The sequence below is a fragment of the Eurosta solidaginis genome, chromosome X (assembly GCF_040869045.1).
Source record: "Eurosta solidaginis isolate ZX-2024a chromosome X, ASM4086904v1, whole genome shotgun sequence".
NCBI lineage: Eukaryota > Metazoa > Arthropoda > Insecta > Diptera > Tephritidae > Eurosta > Eurosta solidaginis.
The window spans coordinates 89,747,412-89,767,520 of NC_090324.1; the positions used below are offsets into that span (position 1 = coordinate 89,747,412).

At 41.2% G+C, this 20,109-nt stretch overlaps 1 protein-coding gene across 8 annotated transcripts in view; it reads left to right on the forward strand.

Annotated features, from left to right (window-relative positions):
- The window catches only part of LOC137234366 (RNA-binding protein MEX3B), a 308,336-nt gene that overhangs the window by 252,832 nt on the left and 35,395 nt on the right, over positions 1-20,109 (forward strand). The gene's annotated exons all lie outside the window — the stretch shown is intronic.

The window sequence follows — 20,109 nt, forward strand, 5'->3', positions numbered from 1 at the left end:
GCGGTTTTCTGCTGCCTGTGTTGGTAACTTTTCTTGCTGCTTGTGGACTGTACCTTCTTGCTGTTCAAAGATTTTTTTTTTTTTGTAATGTCTGTATATTTATTTTTCAGGTTCGGCACCCTACTTTTGTTGTCACGGTCAATTTCTTCCTTTCTTTTCAGGATTCTTCAGAAAACCAACTTGTATTGTACTTATATTTTCTTTTCTTTTCAGGTTTTCATCTAGCACCTCGTTTTTATTTTCAGGTTTTTCCAGCACCTTATTAATATATTTTGCTTTTTTTCAGGTTTTCACCGCCACTTTATTTTTATTTGCAGGTTTTAACCGCACCTTAAAATCTTTTTCTTTTTTCAGGTTTTCATCTAGCGCTTTATCTTTATTTTTAGGTTTACACGGCTTAAACACTTTTTTCTTAATTTGGGCAAGTTTTGTTTATTTTCAGTTTTTTTTTTTTTAGTCTGATCGCTTAATCAGCTGTATTTTTACACCTTTGCCGTAAATATGGAACTTTTTGTTGATTTTACACCACTTTTCAATACAATGTAGCTCTTATATAAATTTTTCAGTTGTAATTTTTTGCCACAGAAATTTATTTTTGTTTGCTTTTTCACTGTTTATATTGAGCCTTCCTTTTATAATCGTGGGCAAAAAGACATTTATAAATTTTTCCTTGTTTGCAGCACCCCAATGTGCCGTTCACTTTTGTACAATTGTATGTATAATTGTTGTAGTTTTTTTTTTTCCTCGAATTAATTTCAAATATATTTAAATTCAATGTTCACTTAATGTTTTTTTTTTTTTTTTGATTTTTTTTCCCTTTTTTATTTGATTTTAGTAACCCGCTCGCGTTTGTTTATGATTTCCTTTGACGGCGTCGAAAGGACCATGTTTATGGTCGTACTACTTACAATTTTTCCTAACCACTTCTTGCGAAATAAAGCACTCTTTTTTTCTGTAGACTTTCATATGTTTCGTTCTTTTATTTCATTGAGCTTGGCTCAAATATTAATTACACGGGAATTTCAAATTTCTTTATAAATTTCTTGGGTTTTTCGAACTAGCAATATTAATCACAAATTACAATTTATAAAGGCAAAAACTTTCGATCGAGTACGAATTGAATACGTATATTTGATTAGCGCGCTCAACGATAACTGCACTCACTCCGTTTTGCTGCTGACGGTTGAGCCTTTGGTTTTTTACTTCTTTACGTATGTATATGTACATATGTATACTTAAGGTACGTACATGACAAAGAAGCGGTATTCTTCCAATTATTAATAGATTTTACATTAGGGCGTTCGAATTTATGATATAAAAATTTTTAGGTGAGTATAAATTTACAGGTGAGTATGAGTTTAAGGTAAGTATATGTAAATATGTATTTTATTTCATAAAATTAGTTCATTGGCTATATATACATACCTATATGAATAGTTAATTTTATAGAATTCAGGTAAGTATAAGAGTATATGTATATATAAAAATTCGAAAATGATCATATTTAAAATTCGATTAAATTTTCTTCCTCCATGTCTTCAACACGTATATTCTACAATAATAAAGTAGTTCTGTAAATCAAATATTTTAATACTAACTTTCTATATATTTCATTTTATTTAAAAATTTCATTTTTAATTCTCTTTTTAGAAGTTGCACTGTGGTGAATGAGTGAGTCCTGGGTTAGAACACCCTAATGCTAGCAAACTCATTCACTCATAACATTACAACAACCTATTAAAGCCTAAAGAAGAATGTGGCAAGATTAATTATTAATCTTACCAAATTCTTCTTTTCCAAAGGGGGATGATGTAGTGTCATATTGAATTGAAGCTGGAAACTCCCCTCTTTGGAAAAGTGCAAGATGCGACCATGCATCAGATACACTTGGCATCACTAAAAATGTTGGAGTCGAGCAACGCGGATAATTTCTGATTGGCTGAAACTGTCGTTGCTCGTGCAACCTAAAGGAAAGGTGCCTATCCACAGAGTTGCGTTAGCGGCAGTTTTTTAGTTTGAAGAAGATCGGCACCTGATTAACACGCGCAATTTTAAAAACGGTGCCGAGACACCGTGGATCGATCCGTGGGCTGAGGGGAAGTCCACCGTAACGGCACAGCTGTAGCCCCTTGTGCACACGCATCGGTTCACGGCCGAAACCACAGCTGTAGAGAGGGGGTCGTGCGTTCGTTCGGGCAGCGAGCCATCCCCTGTCAGGCCAGGGGGACGGAGGGAGATAGTCCGAAGACACCACTCTCGTTGTCCGGGCGTAGAAAGGGAGTGACCCGCGCCACGGCCGCACCCTCTTCTCCCCAGCTCGCTAGTGGGAGTGGTTAAATCCGCTTCGGCCAGCTTACTATACAAGAGCTGCGGGATAGGGACGGCTTAGTCATTAGGTCGTTGTGCCCCCAAACACCTAGGTGGGCGACGGAGGGAATAGTCCGAAGACACCACTCGCGTCGTCCACCACAGGTGGAGGGTGACCCGCGCCATGATCGCCCCTTCCACTCAGCTAGCTAGCCGGAGTGACAATTTTGTCTTTAAGAAGACAACCACTGCCGCTGGCTCACCTGCGACGACTGAATTGCAAAATGCAAATTCACTCCTTTTATATGGTTTGTACCGCAAAATGCTGGAGAAATTAATACACCACTTTTGTGGTGATTGTCTTCGTGCTGGAAATACACCAATGGCCTGCCATCAGCTGTTGGTTGCATATGGCCATTTACCATATGGTGGTTGTATTGTTGCCGCCTGCCATCTGTTGTTGGTTGTTGGCTATGCTATAGAAAGAAGTACAGGGGTGCCCAGGCGTAAGTGAAAGAAAGAAGTAAAGGGGGGTTGTGTTATTGTAACACTACGTTACAAGCTGAAGGAGCAGATTCCACTCATTCGACTTCCCAGGGATGATACGAGGAAACTAATTAAGTTTGAGAAGCGGTTCAAAATAGAGCTGGGGAACAAGTGTACGTGGGACACCTCCAGAATTGAAGCGCTTCATCAGGAACACACTATAACATGGTACACCGATGGCTCGAAGACATTTCGGTTCCCGATCCAAAATGTCCCTGCCACTCGGAAAATACCCGAGCATCTTCCAAGCCGAAGTTTTCGCCAGCCGGTGTGCAGAGATAAATTTACAGCCGGGATATACAAACGAGAGAATCGCTATACTCAGCGACAGCCAGGCTGCGCTCAAGGCACTATCTTGAGTTGAGATTAAATCATCAACAGTACTTGAGTGCGTAGAGAGGTTAAACAGTCTAGGGCCCAATAACACCATCCGTTTAGCCTAGGTACCCGGACACAGAGGAGTAGATGGTAACGAGCAAGCGGACGAGCTTGCCAGGTTGGGGGCGGTCGAAAAGCCAATAGGACCCGAGACCATCATGCCGATAGGGTCACACACCATAAGGGAAGTGTTCAGGCAAAAAGAGCCGCTCCTCAGAGAACAACACTGGCGCGATAGTCCAGGACTTCGGCAGGCAAAGGCAATAATAGGAGGATACAACTCAAAGCGATATAACGCTACGATTAACCTCCCAAAAAGTAGTCTTAGAATTTTAACTTGCATACTCGCAGGTCACTGCAGGCTAAAGAGCCACATGCATAAACTAGGTATAGCGTCTAGTACCTCTTTCGGTTCTGTGATCGCGAAGATGAGACTGCAGAACACATCCTGATGGAATGCGATGCAGTCGCGAGAGGAAGACTTAGCATCCTAGGACCGCCAAATTAGAAAGTAGTCACATACACTCTTTGAAGCCGAGAACCATTCTGGATTTTCTCAGAGAACTCGGTTTGGACGAGGTGTTGTGAAGAGAACGAAGGCACAATAGACCAATAGGTCGCAGGGCTTAACCTCACAACATACCTATCAACCAGTGCACGGACTTTACCACTTTATTGGTAGATCTACCAACTTTTTAGCCCATTTTTATTTTCTACCACTTCTACCACCAAAGCCCAAAAATCTACCAACATTTGCCTTTGTAAGGAAATTAAGAAACGATTCAATTTCGAAGACGAAAAGTGACACCTTTTGGAAAATGTTGATGAAAAAAATATTAATTCTAGTCAATGATTGTTCCCTTACTAAAAGCTTTTTCATTTCACAAGACTTCCATGGAATGGCGATCATTAATGCTATATGATAAGGAAATAATATAAAAGATATTTTCCGACGATATTCTCAAAGGATGGATAAAATTGGGAACTGAAAAGTCTTCTAAAAAAAATTTTAGTGAATAAATGTTCTCCTTAGCAATATTACCTCACAGTAGTGCAGCCGCAGAAAGGTAGTTCTCTATAATGAACGACATCAAAACAGCCAAGCGTAATGGATTAAAAATTTCAAGCATTTCCAATCAAATATTAATAAAAGAGCATTGTATCGGACGGACTTTATTTCAGCCTCCAATTAAATGAATAAGATTTTATAAAAAATTTATTAAAATTTTTTTTTGTTCCTTGTATTTAATAACACCCATATGGAACTAGATTTTTCTTTTGTTTTTTTTTCTGACATTTTTTTTTGTTGAAATTCGGTTTTTATTTTGAAAAATGTGCGCACAAATTTGAACAAGAAACAAATTTGTTTATGAAAGAAATGTAGTAAACGAGCTCGCAAATATTTCCCTGCGATATTTTCATCAGTTTTTTATGAATAATTTCGAACGAAAATAAAAAAGTTTTAAGTAAACGATAACATGCCAAAGTCGGTTATTTTGTGGCAGAAAAATACTGGTACATTGGAAAATTGTTGTTGTAATGAGACGTATCTGTAAAGTTTCCTCATTACTTCCGTGAAATGTGCTTAATTTGTTTTACAATAAAATATTAATTTTTGTGTACAAATATAAAGTGTAGCTATTGTTTTCTTGAAAAAAAAAATCTACCAACTTCTACCACTATTTTAATTTTTCGTCTACCAACATTCTCGTTTTAAAAGTCCGTGCACTGCTATCAACGTACCTGAGCGACTCGGAATTTTTTTCCCGACCACGTTAGTGCTGCCGACCAAGGGCTGTCATTTCAGTGTAACCCATTTAATTAGTTGCGTCCCTCCCACAAATTGTCATCCTCGGAGCAGCTGGGCTGCTCCATACCCTCTTGCTCCGGGAAGGTATTGAACCTAACCCCGGTTCCAGGCTGTCGTTCTGCTGCATATGTCAGATAAGAATTTCTCTCAGACGGTCATACTCTTGCCAGTGTGTCACGTGTAAATGATGGTTGCATCGTTCGGGCTGTTCTGGGTTAGAACGCAACGTTCGTCGCCCCCGAAATTTCTGTAAAACCTTTGTGGCTCCCTGCTGTTCACGTCCAAGGACGTCCCGCGGTTCACTCTCAAACGTACCTCCGCCACCTTCTAGCAGCGACACTGCCCAGGAGGCCACATCAACTGTCCGCTGTGGCTTGCGCCAAATGGCGCCTCCACCTAAAGCGGTCGCTGCAACTCATCACTAAAATATACGTAGCATGGCAGTAGCAATGCCGAGCACCACCTTTTACCCACGTCCCTCCCCTCCTTTTCCGACACACGCACTCGCGTAAGGAGTCATCAACTCCTAACGTTCGATAATAATGTAACCTTCAAGGCCCATGCTACCGAAATTGTATTTAAAGTACAAAGTCGCAACAAAATCCCCAAGTCGCTTGCCGGCAGAACCTGGGAAAAAGGTAAAGAAACGTTGCTAACCATGTATAAAGCAATTGGCCGGCCGCTCATGAGCTACGCGTCACCAGTTTGGTCGCTTGGTCTTAAAAACATACTGGAAAAGGCTACAGGCCTGTAAAAATGCTGCAATCAGAACTGCCACCGGATGTCTCCTTATGACCCTCGAGCACCACCTACATAGTGAGACCAAAGAGCTCAATATTAAAGAGCACAAAATGCTGAACAGGCAGTTTCTGCTAAATTCTCACAAACCAGGACATCCTAGCAAACAACTGCCTGTTGGTTCTTTGCTGCCATGTCTACAGGTGGAATGTGCAGAATAGCATACAGTGTAGCCGTCGGGGTTGCTGCATTGATAGTCTGCATACCCCTCTAATATTTTGAGGTAGGTTGTTTTTTGTGTGGCTTTCCACCAAACAAGAACACCATAGTATAGAACAGGGTTTACAATCGCTATAAAAACCCAATGAGAAATTGAGGGCGATAAACTCCACGTACACCCCAGCATTCGTTTATATGCATAAAGTGCCGTCGAGGCCTTCCTCACCCTCCTCCACGTTGAGCTTCCATGACACGTTACTGTCTAGGATGATTCCTAGATATTTCGTGCAAGGTTTCTCTAGTAGGGTCACCCCTCCTAACTTAGGCCTGGTCTAATTTGGGACCTTGTACCTCTTTACAAACAAGACCATATCCGTCTTCTCCGCGTTGGCTGTCGACCCGACATTAGATGCCCAGGTATGAATATCCCGAAGCGCCCGATCCATCATCGTTGGCACTTTGCACTTATGACAATTGCAACGGCTTGCGTAAGCCGTAAGTTTTATGGGTCCCTCATCGAATCGCCTGAGCCGTTGGTTGATGACCTGCGTTCACAGCAGAGGTGATAACGCCCCTCCTTGCGGCGTGCCCGTGTCCACTGATATCGTCGCCTCGAACAATCCCCATTGTGATGTAATCCTCCTGCAATATAACATGCCGCCGATCCATCTGGTTAAGGATGGATGTACTTTAATGTAATTAAGACCATCCATAATCGCCCATTTAGAAAGCCCAGGCAATGTCTAAGAATACTCCTAGATCATATTCCTTATATTTCAGGGTTTTCTCTTTGCTTATTACCACCCTGTGCAATGCGGTGTCCACCGACTTGCCTTTGGTGTACGCATGCTGTGTTGTGGAGAGCAGCTTTTCATCCACTTTGGAATTTATGTACACATCTATCAGCCTCTCAAAGGTTCTGAGCCGAAATGATGTTAAGCTAATGGTCTATGGCAGACGTCGGCAAAATGAAAATGCAGATGTGTTAGTGAGAGCACGATGATCGCGCTCATCATTTGATGCATCGTTTTGCGTTGTTCATTCGCTAATCGTTTATGTTTCTTTTTTTTTCAATTTTGAACATACATCCCCTAATACATATTTTTGTTTACATAATATGTACTGTATATACATATGGACAACATTCGTCACCATTGCGAGCGACGCACAAATCGATGTTACTGCGCCAAATGCTCAGCGACTACTAAACTAAAGAGAATAACAATACGTGCGAATTGAGTGTGCACAATTGTTCCACTATTTGCCGACTTCTGGTCTATAGTCTTTGGGATACACGTGACCGATCTTCCCCGTCTTTGGTAGGAAAAGGAGAAAATTATACTAGCTGCAGAACTTAACCGCACTGGAACAATATACTATAAAAGCGTGCAATTACTGACATATGCTGATGACATTGATATCATCGGCCTAAACACCCGCGCTGTTAGTTCTGCTTACTCCAAGCTGGAAAAAGAAGCGGTAAAGATGGGTTTGATGGTGAATGAGGACAAAACGAAGTACCTGCTGTCATCGAGCAAAGAGTCAGCGCATATGCGCCTTGGCAACCACGCTACTGTTGGCAGCCATAATTTCGAAATAGTAAAAGACTTCGTTTATTTGGGAACCAGCATCAACATTAGCAACAACATCAGCACTGAAATCCAGCGAAGAATCAATCTTGCCAATAAATGCTACTTTGGACTAGGTAGGCAATTGAAAAGTAAAGTCCTCTCTCGGCGAACGAAAATCATACTCTACAAGTCACTTATCGTACCCGTCCTGCTATATGGGGCAGAAGCATGGACCATGACAACAGCAGATGAAGCGGCTTTGGGAGTGTTCGAGAGAAAAGTTCTTCGAAAGATTTATGGACCTCTACGCGTTGGCGATGGCGAGTACCGAAGAAGATTTAATGATGAGCTGTACGAGCTATACGCAGACATCAACATAGTCCAGCGAATTAAAGCGCAGCGGCTGCGCTGGCTAGGCCATGTTATGCGAATGAAAGATAATGCTCCGGCCAAGAAAGTGTTTCTATCGGAACCCGCCTATGGAAGCAGAGGTAGAGGGCGGCCCCCACTCCGTTGGAAGGACCAGGTGGAAAACGATTTAAACTCCCTTGGTGTGACCAATTGGCGCCGGTTGGCGGAGCGAAGGAGCGACTGGCGCGCCTTGTTGGACGGCCATAACCGTTTAGACGGTTAAGCGCCAATTAAGCGCCGTGGTGTGATGGGTAGCGTGCTCCGCCTATCACACCGTATGCCCTGGGTTCAACTCCCGGGCAAGCAACATCAAAATTTTATAAATAAGATTTTTCAATTAGAAGAAAATTTTTCTAAGCGGGGTCGCCCCTCGGCAGTGTTTGGCAAGCAGTCCGGGTGTATTTCTGCCATGAAAAGCTCTCAGTGAAAACTCATCTGCTTTGCAGATGCCGTTCGGAGTCGGCATAAAACATGTAGGTCCCGTCCGGCCAATTTGTAGGGGAAATCAAGCGGAGCACGACGCAAATTGGAAGAGAAGCTCGGCCTTAGATCTCTTCGGAGGTTATCGCGCCTTACATTTATTTTTATTTATTTAAGTTCTCCAAGAGTGCAATACATGATTCCGTCTTATACACCCATCGAATATTATTTTAAGCCATTCCACGACCGCTCTACTTGAAACTTATAGCATGGCCGGGAATATGCCATCTGTGCCCGCCGATTTAAACTTAGAAAACGTCTTCACCGCCTATTCGATCTTGGTATCGATCACCAAGCCCTACCTGTTTCTGGAATTTCGTCCAGTTCGTTGACCTAGGATTTCTAAAGGTCCCCCCCCCCCTCTCTACCCTCTTTAGTGGGATGCTGAAGCTGATATACGCGTGATCGGGGAAGAATGGTCTATCAGGAACCATCCAATCATATCTTGATATATCACGTTCGGAGCTCAATGTAATATGAAGAACATTGCTGGATATTGGATTAATGTATCTAGGGATTCGCCTCTCTCATTCGTATCTCCTCCTCCCCACGCATTGTGGTGCGCATTAGCATCCGCCCCTATGACCAACCGTCCTTTGCGCCCTTCTTTCTGAACTAGCCTCTTGCACTCCATCGGTGGAACCTCCGCAGCATGCGCCATGTAGAAGGATGCGAGAATAAATGCCTGCTTATTCCTTTGCTCAACGGCCACCACTACAAGGTCCTCAGTAGTGTAATTAGGCAGCATATATGAATTCGGCTGCCTCCCCACCATGACTACAGCTCGCACTCGCCCTTCCGTTTGCGCGAAGTAAACGTCAATTCCGCGTGCGCTGAGGTCAGAAACCTTTCCTCCCGATGAGATCCACGGCTTCTGGATCAGCACTACGTCAAACGAACCCTTCTCAAGGGTTAAGAGTACTTTGCTCGACGCCACTTTACTGTGGAGGTTTATCTGTAAGACTCGCAGCACCATTGGGCTGTTTGTCCCCCTCCAGCACCTTCATCGTGACGTCTTCGTCCTCCCCTTGCTCTTTTAGTTTAGAGTTTTCGAGGCCCCTTCAGCCGCTCGTAAATGTTGTGCCGGGTGTTCCTCTGTACGACTCGCATCACCATTTGGCTGTTGGCCCTCTTCTAACACCTTCGTGGTCGGGGACCTCACCCTGTCCTTTTTCTCTTAGGCTTTTGAGGTCCTTTTCGACTTCGCCCACGTCTAGCGTGTTAGGATTGTTATCCTCGGGACTTCTTTTCCTGATTCGCATGTAAATTTTGCCTCTACCCCAGAACATTTTGCAAAGCTGCATGTACAATATATCCTCCGCCTGCTTGTTTATTTGGAAGATGTGGAACTGACCTTCCTCCGGAGGCTGAGATACAGTAAGTACCTTCCAAACCTGTGTCGGTATGTTCGAATTCCGATTTTGCAGAAGTCGCAGTGTATCCTCCGACTTCATCACGCATGGTATCCATACCTTAACTTTTGGAACAGTGGGGATTTGCGCTTTAACCACCACCCCAAACCGTGCGTTCGTGCCTTGCCTTTGGAGGTTTGGAACCACTTCCTCCAGCCACCGCAAACTCGCGGTGTTTTCGCACGCTATCATCTTCACGCCTCTTGAAAGCAGGCTTGTCGCCTTCCGCCGAATGTTGCCTCTTCATTCTGCCATTCGACGTTTCCTCCTCGTACCGGTTGCAGTACCTAGGGTTTCTCGCAGCAAACCTTTTGAACTACCTTCGACCTACACTTACGGTCAAAACAAAAAAAAAAGACGAAAAATTGTTCCCTGTTAGATCGTTTCTACGGTCATTACAGCTACGTAACAAAACTTTTAAGTTATTGTGATTAACATCGATAATTCCTTAAATCATTTGGTGGTATCTTAAGGCAAGAAAGCTAAAAATTCCCTGGCAGTTTTCGTAAAAGCAACAGAATTACATATAAGTAATAGGTTTATCCTTGAAGAAAAAATTAACATAATTGTCTACAAAGGACAAATCACGCAAAATATGGAAATCTTAGGCGTACATTACAATGAATTATCCTTAACCCTTAAGCAACTGAAATACTTAATATTTTGTTATGAAAATTAAAACCCCTAAATGAATTGGAAGGTGAAAAACTCGAATCTGATATTTTCCTGACAAATAAATGTTCCTTGGAAGCTACAGGTGGATAAAAAAGAACACCGCCCGCAGACGGTCTTAGTGGGTTAGGTGAAGAAAAAAATAATACATGTTTATATCAATTCATTTACCAGAAGTTGCTTTTATTCAGAGTAAATATTCCATTCAATAACAAAAATATTGAATATGTTTTAAAATAACTATTTTTCTATATGATACTCTGAAAAACAGTTTTTTGCATTGGAATAACACAAATTTATATTGCATTTCGTGCAAAAAGTGTGCGTTTCAGATTTTTTACACAACTTGCAGGATTTTTTTGGTCCCCATTTACGAAAATGGTCAATTCCATCAAATCTGATATTGTCCCCTGGATGAATAGCTTTTTTACCAACACTACTGGTACTGGAAGTTGGCTGTTCATTAGCCAGTGGGCGACCAACCGACCTCTTTTCAACTGAAGCACAAAGCTCTTTGGCAATGCTACAGCGAAATACGTACATGGTCACATCATTTACTTCTTCATCAGCGATCCGATTTTTTTCAGCATTGAATCTTCTATACAAAACGAATGCGTTGGTTACAGCCATGTCGAGGAGATGATAAAATAATCTTTTAGCCATATCTTGAGTTTTAATTTGGAGTCCGTTGCGACCCATATACGAGTCCATTAGGTCCAACCGTCCCATGTGCGCATTATATTCGCGTATAATTTGGGGGCAGTCGATGTCTATATAAGATTTTTCCTTTCTTATATACCTTGGAATTTTAGATCGGTGATCTGTAGTTTGAACAGCCGTTCTTCCTAAAGGTTTAATACCTACATATGTCGAACAAAGTTTGACATTTTTTGTGTCCTTCCACAAAACTGTGCTGATGTCGACGCCGTAAGCGGTTGCAACAAACTCTGTTGAATATCCCCGTGGTGCTTTTTTCAATTCTTCACTTTTGTCCGTTGGTAGCTTGCATTTTGGGATCCGATTCGCTCTCACAGTTCCTAGACTATATATACCGCGTGCTCTCAGGTACACCAACAGAGGTAGAGAGGTGTAAAAGTTGTCAAAATACAATATATGATTGGCGAAATTCGGCATTGTTTGTGATAACCTTATGGAAAAAAGAGAAACCCTGAAAGAAGAATTTATTATAAAAATGATATCCTACCTTATCACAACATTCCCTGTTGCTCCAATATCAGGTGTACCAGGCAAAATTATATCATGGTTGCTAGATCCAGAGTATATTTCGAAACTGTTCGCGTATCCGTTAGTGTCACACAAAACGAAGAACTTTACGCCCCATGGATGGGGTTTATCTGGCAAATATTGCCGTAAATGATGAGCCATTTTCGTTGAACACATTTGTTCATCGATACATAATCTAGCGTTTTTGGGAATAGAATCAAAACGTTCAACCAAATATCCTGCTACTTTTCGAATTCGGAAAATAGGATCATAACCTGCGCAGCCTTTTTTTACACGCTGTGATTCATCATTGAATGACAAATATTTTCTAATTTGCTCAAATTTGTTTTTAGACATACAATTTGGTATGTTTTTGAACCCATATTCACTCCAATATGACTCGGTGTTTGGATAGCGGTAAATCGACATGAACGTTAAGACTCCGATATATCTACGTATCTCGTATTTATCCACTTTAAATGAAGTATTAACGTTTTCCGTGATTGCACCTCGATTTGTTTCCATATAGATCAACTCAAATAGCTCATCGGTAAAAAGGTTTGTGAAAAAATCAATTGGGGTTTTAAGTTTTTTGAGTTCAGATGGTAGGTCAGTTATTCCTCTAAAGGCAGCTTCGTTCACATGCAACTGCATAAACCTTTTACGTCAGACAAGGTTTTTGAATTCAAGCGAGTCTTTATTGATGTTATCTAGGTCTGAAGAAAAGTAATCACATATATAGTAATCGCATTTTCAATGTAATTTTTCACTTACCACCTCCTGTAAATCCACCATCTGACGGTGCTACTTTTGGTCCTGAGGCCTCTATAGCTGGTAATGGGGAACGATTTGTATGATTTTTATAAGCTTTTATTTAGTTTCACTTTTGTTGTCTGTAATGGAATCTTGCAAGTTAAATTTGATACACTTCCCTGTGTCTGATTGAGCTGAAATTTTGCACACATGTATAACTCCGATGACAATGCAATATTACTTTGTTAGAATTCGATAAATTAATCGATAACACAGTTATCGGTAAAGATTTGTATTTACTTTGGCATAACAGCCTAAGTCCCATACAAACCTGCCGGTACCTACCCGTGGATTGTGATATTTGGACGTGGTGAATCACGCGTGTCACGCGTGCTGAATCTCAACGCTTGCGAAAAGCGGTGACACAACCCTCTGTTGTATTTCTGTGTATAACCAACATAGCTGAATTTTTAAGGCTGTTTAACTCTGTAATCTTTTCTGTAATTTATTTTGCTTTTGGAAAAATTACCTTTTTGAAAAAAGCTGGCTGAAAAATATTGGCATAAGCTTAAGTTAAATCAAGAATGGAAAATCTTGAAAAATTTGAGCAGATGTGGCAATTTCGCGCGTCCGTTGAACGAAATATTGACAATCTGCTGATCATCGCTAGGAAATTAGCGACATTCCATCAACTAAGCAGCACTTTAGCAATACTACTGTTATTATTTGGCCGCTCAAACACACAAATATTAATTGTGCATTAAATCTAAAATATACAAATACACCATAATAATTTACACGGCCAAAGCCATAATAATTCACACGGGTCATCAATTCTTTCTCTGATTCAAAATCTGAACTACCAGCGCTACCGTCAACAGCTCAGTGTCATCATTGCCAGTAGCGCCAATAACACCAAACTCGTGCCTGACACACAAAAGTCGTTTCACTCAAGAGCGCAAGTAAAATGTACTACGCACTCACTACTAAGAAGCGTCAAAAATTCGCTTGGAGTAATTTCGTCAATGAGCTACCATTGAGCTGGCACCGCATTGGCGCTGGCGCCATGCAATTTACATCACTAAAATTGCACGAATGCCCAGGCTCATGACTTCAATACTTATATTTACAATGCTTTAAACTTTAAATACACCTCTGAAGTTGCTGCGCATAAAATGTGTACTAATAAATTCCAATACGCATTATACGCAGATGTAACTGAAATATGTGTTTTTGTTTCACCCCCTATACTTATATTTAAAGCTTTTCTAAGAACAAGCTTCTATTACTTGTTAATAAAACGAACTAAAAAGTAAAAAATAAAATTAAAGAAAAAAAACTTTTTTAAAAATAAGCTTTTATTATTTTGGTTAATAAAATTAACTAAAAAGTAAACAATAAATTGACTCTAAAGAAATATAACACTTTATAAGTTCATTGTAAGCTTAAACGATAATTGGGCTTTTTCGTCTGCGACAAAAAAATTCTATAATGTACATAATTATATATTTTTAACATTTAAACTTTACACCTAAATTATTAAATCTTACAGTTTATATCACAGTCCTAATTGTTCTAATAAAAGCGTGTTACATTGCGATAGCAAGAAAATGAGATCCTAAATGTTCTTAATTATACCATCAAAATCCTAAAACAATTGCATAAGTGTGTGTAAAAATTGAGTGACAACTCCCCACAGTGTGCTAAAAGAAAATGTGGACTGTGAAGTTTGAAATTAAAAAGGACTTTGGTTACTTGATTTCAATCAAATCATGACTGTATTTACTTATATTCATATAACTAAGAACGCGGAGTTCGAGCTAGTTAAATGAAACTTTTTTATAAAAGAAGGTATCGTGTTTATTCAATGCAAAATTTACTTAAAAAATTTACTTTTTCATTAAGAAAGAACTATAAAACAAAGTAAATGTGAAGATAGAAATATATATTTTCAAAACATAAAGTTATTCAATAAAAAAAATTTATGAAAATTAATAAAACTAAGTAGAACGTATAAAAATATACTTATAGGTTGTTTTTAGGGCTCCCGTAATGCTAAGCATCGATAGTCTGCATACCCCTCTAATTTTTTGAGGTATGTTGTTTTTGTGTGGCTTTCCGCCAAACAAGAACTCCATAGTACAGAATAGGGCTTACAATCGCTGTAAAAACCCAATGAGAAAGAGAGGGCGATAGGCCTCACCTACACCCCAGCATTCTTTTACAAGCATAGAGTGCCGTTGAGGCCTCCTTGATCCTCTCCTCCACGTTGAGCTTCCATGACAGCGTACTGTCTAGGATGATTCCTAGATATTTTGTGCAAGGTTTCTCCTGTAAGGTGACCCCTCCTAACTTAGTCCTGGTCCAATTTGGGACCTTGTACCTCTTTGTAAACAAGACCATATCCGTCTTCTCCGCATTAACTTTCAACCCGACATTAGAAGCCCAGATATGAATATCCCGAAGCGCCCGATCCATCAAAGAACTAATCGTTGGAAGGCACTTTCCACATATGACAATTGCAACGTCATCTGCGTAAGCCGTAAGTTTTACGGGTCCCTCATCGAATTGCCTGAGCAGTTGTTTGATGACCAGCGTCCACAGCAGAGGTGATAGCACCCCTCCCTACGGCGTGCCCCTGTTCACTGATTTCGTGGCCTCGTACAATCCCCATTGTGATGTAATCTTTCTGCAATTAAGGCAGGATGTACTTTAATGTAATCAAGACCATCCATAATCGCCCGTTTTGCAACATTATTGAAAGCGCCGGCAATGTCCAAGAAGACTCCTAGAGCATACTCCTTATATTCCAGGGATTTCTCTATGCTTATTACCACCCTATGCAATGCGGTATCTACCGACTTGCCTTTGGTGTACGCATGCTGTGTTGTGGAGAGCAGCTTTTCATACACGTTGGACTTTATGTACACATCTATCAGCCTCTCAAAGGTTTTGAGCAGAAATGATGTTAAGCTAATGGGTCTATAGTCTTTGGGATACACGTGACCTATCTTCCCCGCCTTTGGTAGAAAACTACACGAGCAGTTCTCCAAGAGTGCGGTACATGATTCAGTCTTATGCACCCATCGAATATTATTTTAAGCCATTCCACGACCGCCCTACTTGAGACTTGTAGCATTGCCGGGAATATACCATCTGGGCCCGGCGATTTAAACTTAGAAAACGTCTTCACTGCCCACTCGATCTTGGTATCGGTCATCAAGCCCGGCATCACTAGCTCCGTGATCGAAGTGCGAGTGATGTCTGCTGGCTCTTCTAAACCGTCTACCGATGGGAAATGTGTATCGAGAAGTACCTCAAGGGATTTCTCACTATTACGTGACCATTCCTCGTTCTCCTTCTTTATTAGTCCCTGGACTATGTTTCCCTTTGCTAGGACTATTTTCAACCGTGCTGTTTCGCTGGAGCACTCTATGTCCGTACAGAAACTTTTCCATGAGTTTCTCTTCGCCCTGGTAATTTCACGCTTGTAGATCCTCAGTAGATCCCTGTACTCGTCCCGACACGCTTCGCTTTCCACGGTCTTTGCAAGCTTAAACATTTCTTTTACCTGTCTTCTGAGAAGACTCAGCTCATTGCTCCATCATGGCGGCTTTGCTTTTCCTCTGAATCTTCTTAGAGGGCAAGCTTTGTTATACGCAGTCATAAGCGTCCTTGTTAGGAATTCATTCGACTCCTCCAGTTCCCCTACACTAGCAACCTCTTTGGGTTGTCCCAGGTTTGCTTCTACATGTTTCCGGACTTTAGTCCAGTTCGTTGACCTAGGGTTTCTAAAGGTTCCTCCCTTCTGTACCCTCTTTAGGGGGATGCTGAAGCTGATATATGCATGGTCGGAGAAGGATGGTCTATGAAGAACCATCCAATCATATCTTGATATATCACGCTCGGAGCTCAACGTAATATCCAGAACATTTCTGGATGTTGGACCAATGTATGTAGGGCATTTCCCCGGTTGGCTATCTGCAAATATGTTTGCAGGATGTAACAAAATAGAGATTCGCCTCTCTCGTTCGTATCTGCTCCTCCCCACGCATTGTGGTGCGCATTTGCATTTGCGCCTATGACCAACCGCCCTGTAGCAGGACGCCAGGATAAATGCCTGCTTATTCTTTTGCTCAACGGCCACCGCTACGAGATCCTCAGTGGTGTAATTAGGCAGCATATATGAATGCAGCTGTTTCCTTACCATTACTACAGCTCGCACCCGTCCTTCCGTTTGCGCGTAGTAAACGTCAAACCCGCGCGTGCTAAGTCCAGAAACATTTCCTCCCGATGAGAGCCACGGCTCCTGGATCAGCGCCACGTCAAAAGAACCCTCCTCAAGGGTTAGGAGGAGTTCGCTCGACGCCACTTTACTGTGTTGGAGGTTTATCTGTAGGACTCGCAGCACCATTGGGCTGTTTGTCGCCCTCCAGCACCTTCGTCTTGACGTCGTCGTCCTCCCCTTGCCCTTTTTGTTTAGAGGATTCGAGGCCCCCTTCAGCCTCTCGTGACTGTTGTGCCGGGTGTTCCTCTGTGCGAGTCACAGCACCATTTAGCGGTTGGTCCTCTTCTAGCACGTTCGTGGTGACGTCGGGGACCTCCACCTGTTTTTTTTTCCCTTAGGCTTTTGAGGTCCTTTTCGACTTCGCCCACCTCTAGCGTGTTAGGGTTTTTATCCGTGGGACTTCTTTTCCTGAGTCGCATGTAAATTTTGCCAGTGCCAAAGGACATTTTGCCAAGCTGCGTGTACAAAATATCCTCCGCCTGCTTGTTTATTTGGAAGATGTAGAACTGACCATCCTCGGTAGGCTGAGATACAGTAAGTACCTTCCAATCCTGTGTCGGTATGTTCGGATTCTGATTCTGCAGAATTCGCAGTGTATCCTCCGACTTCATCACGCATGGTATCCGTACCTTAACTTTTGGTACCGTGGGGATTTGCGCTTTGTCCACCTCCTCAAACCGCGCGTTCGTGCCTTGCCTTTGGAGGTTTGGAACCACTTCCTCCAGCCACCGCAAACTCGCGATGTTGTTGCACGCTATCATCTTCACACCAATATACCATCCCACCGAATCAAAGGTTGGAAGGAGCTTACGTGGTTGCTCCCGGATCATCTTAAGCATTAAGCTAATAAGCTCCCTTTCCACAGATCTCCACCTTTCAGTAGTCATTAGTCCGAAAGGACTGCTACGATTAACCAGCACCACAGTCAGTGACTGCTTTGCCACATCACTCATCTTCTCGGGAAAAGCAGGAGTCTTAGTGTTATCTCCCTTTGGCACCTCCGAGAAAGCCGAATTCATCAGGATTAATTTGGTCGCAAATATAATCGGGATCTGAGATACTGTTATCAGAATCTTCAAAATCTTCTTCGATTTCAACTGAATCCATTAAAGCTTCAATATCCGAATCACACATTACTGAGAAATTAATTTTTTCTGACGAGACATTTTGTGGTAACAGCAATCAACAGCAAGTAAACACTTTCTCTATTAAAAAATTTACGTTAATTATAGAAAAATTTACAAAACCGCACAAAAAACGTGACATAACATTGAGGAACTTTTTATTACTCAAGCTACTAAGACCGTCTATAGACGGCCTTCACAAAAAACTCAATACTACAAAGTTCTAATAGCGCATGTTGAAAAAAAGCACACAGGCGTCAAAGCAGAAGTTAAAAAAACTTACATACAAATTCCAGAACAACTGTGTTGTAGAAAATTATTTTTATTATAATTCTAATGCGCACTAAATTCACACATAATTTCCCCGTCACTTTCACGAACTATTTTGAAAGAAACAGCTGTATCTGGTACACTAACGATCTGAGAGCTTATGGCAAAGCTTTATTTTAAAGCACATTCCATGCACAATCAACGGTTTGAGCGCATATTATGCTACGTAAGTTGTTTTCGATTTTATTTTGATTTAAGCAATGACCGTCTGTAGACGGTGTTAGGTGCTTAAGGGTTAAGGAGATTCTGGATGAAATATATTTAATAGTGACTTTATCCCCTCGTTGTCGAAGTGGACGACCACTACTTTTTAAATACTTTTAAAACTGCTGCAGCAACTTCCGCGGAATTGAAGGAAAGTGTAAACAAGAAAGCTACAACAGCAGCGGTACAGCGTGGCTTGATAAAAAATAATTTCATGGCCCATGGGTAGAAAAAAAAAAACGCCTCGCTCCACAAAAAAGCGAACCCGCACGCTAAGATGGTATTACGAAAACGTAAATTGAAAAGGGAACAACTGGCTATGATTTATATTCTCTTATGAGTGCAAAATAAATTGTATTCAGGTAAGGTTCGCAATGCGTAGTAAGTTCCAAATATACAGGAAGATTGAGTCACAACTACGTTGAGGTTACTGTGAAGGTTTCTCCGCATGCAATGGTCTGGTACGCAATAAAAACCGTGGAAGTTGCTTAGATTTTGTTAATGAAGAGTTACGTTTATTTCACTGTAGGTGGGCTGCATTTAACACGGCCCTTAACCATGTATTGAAGGGCTAATCGAGCACAGTAATCTGAACGCAGTTGTGAATCCTTCTTTTTGTATTTTTAGGGCTAACCACGCACTTCAAATCTTAATTAGAGAATGTGACTCGTCCCCAGTCATAACAAAACTAGTTTCTTTTTTTTCGCAGTATCAGCTTAACAGGGGGACGGTTTTTTATGGTTAGAATCTGGTTTTATCCTAACCTGAAGTTACATTGAACCAAAGAGATCATGATTTTCATGTTTATACTATCCTTAAATTCCGCGGAAGTTTCTGGAGCAGTTTTAAATTTATTTGGAAAATCTATGAAGACGATATTCCTATCAACGCGTTCAGTGGCCTTTCGTGGTCGTTCACTTCGATAACGAGGGGATAAAGTCTCCTATTCAATATATTTGTCCAGAATCTCCTTAAGGATTATTCACTGTAATGTACTCCTCCTTCGATTCCCATATTTTGCGTGATTTGTCCTTTGTAGACAATTATATTTATTTTTTATTCAAGGGTGAAAATATTACTTTTATGAAATGTTGCTGCTTTTACGAAAACCGCAACGGACTTTCTAGCTTTCTCGCCTTAAGATACCACCTAATGGGTTAAGGAATTATCGATGTTAACCATAAGAACTAAAAAGTTGATGTATATTGGAACGATTTTCCGTCATCCCTTGTCAAATTTGGTTTCGAGACAAACCGGTTTCTGCGGTGTGCCATCATCAGTGTCGATTTTTGTTCTGACCTGTTGTTGTGGTTTGTCCTGTATTTATAGTTCGTACAGGTATTGTCAAAATCAATGCTTGTGTATATTTAGTTATGTGTATGTGATGTGTGCTCATTCAGAACCGAGGGCGGGTTTTACTGATCGATTTGTGTGGCTGACTGAGTCCGTAATTTTAGTCGTTTGACCTTCTTTGTGGGTTAGTTGTTTTGACGCGTTAATTGTTTTGTGTTTATTTGTTGTTGTGCTAGCTCGTCGGGTGGGGTGAGTTTTTGCTCACCCGCCTTACCTACAGCTATACAAACAAAAGAGAGGTTCATGCCTGAAATTACGAAAAGAAAGGGAAAGCTGGAAGAAAAGGTCT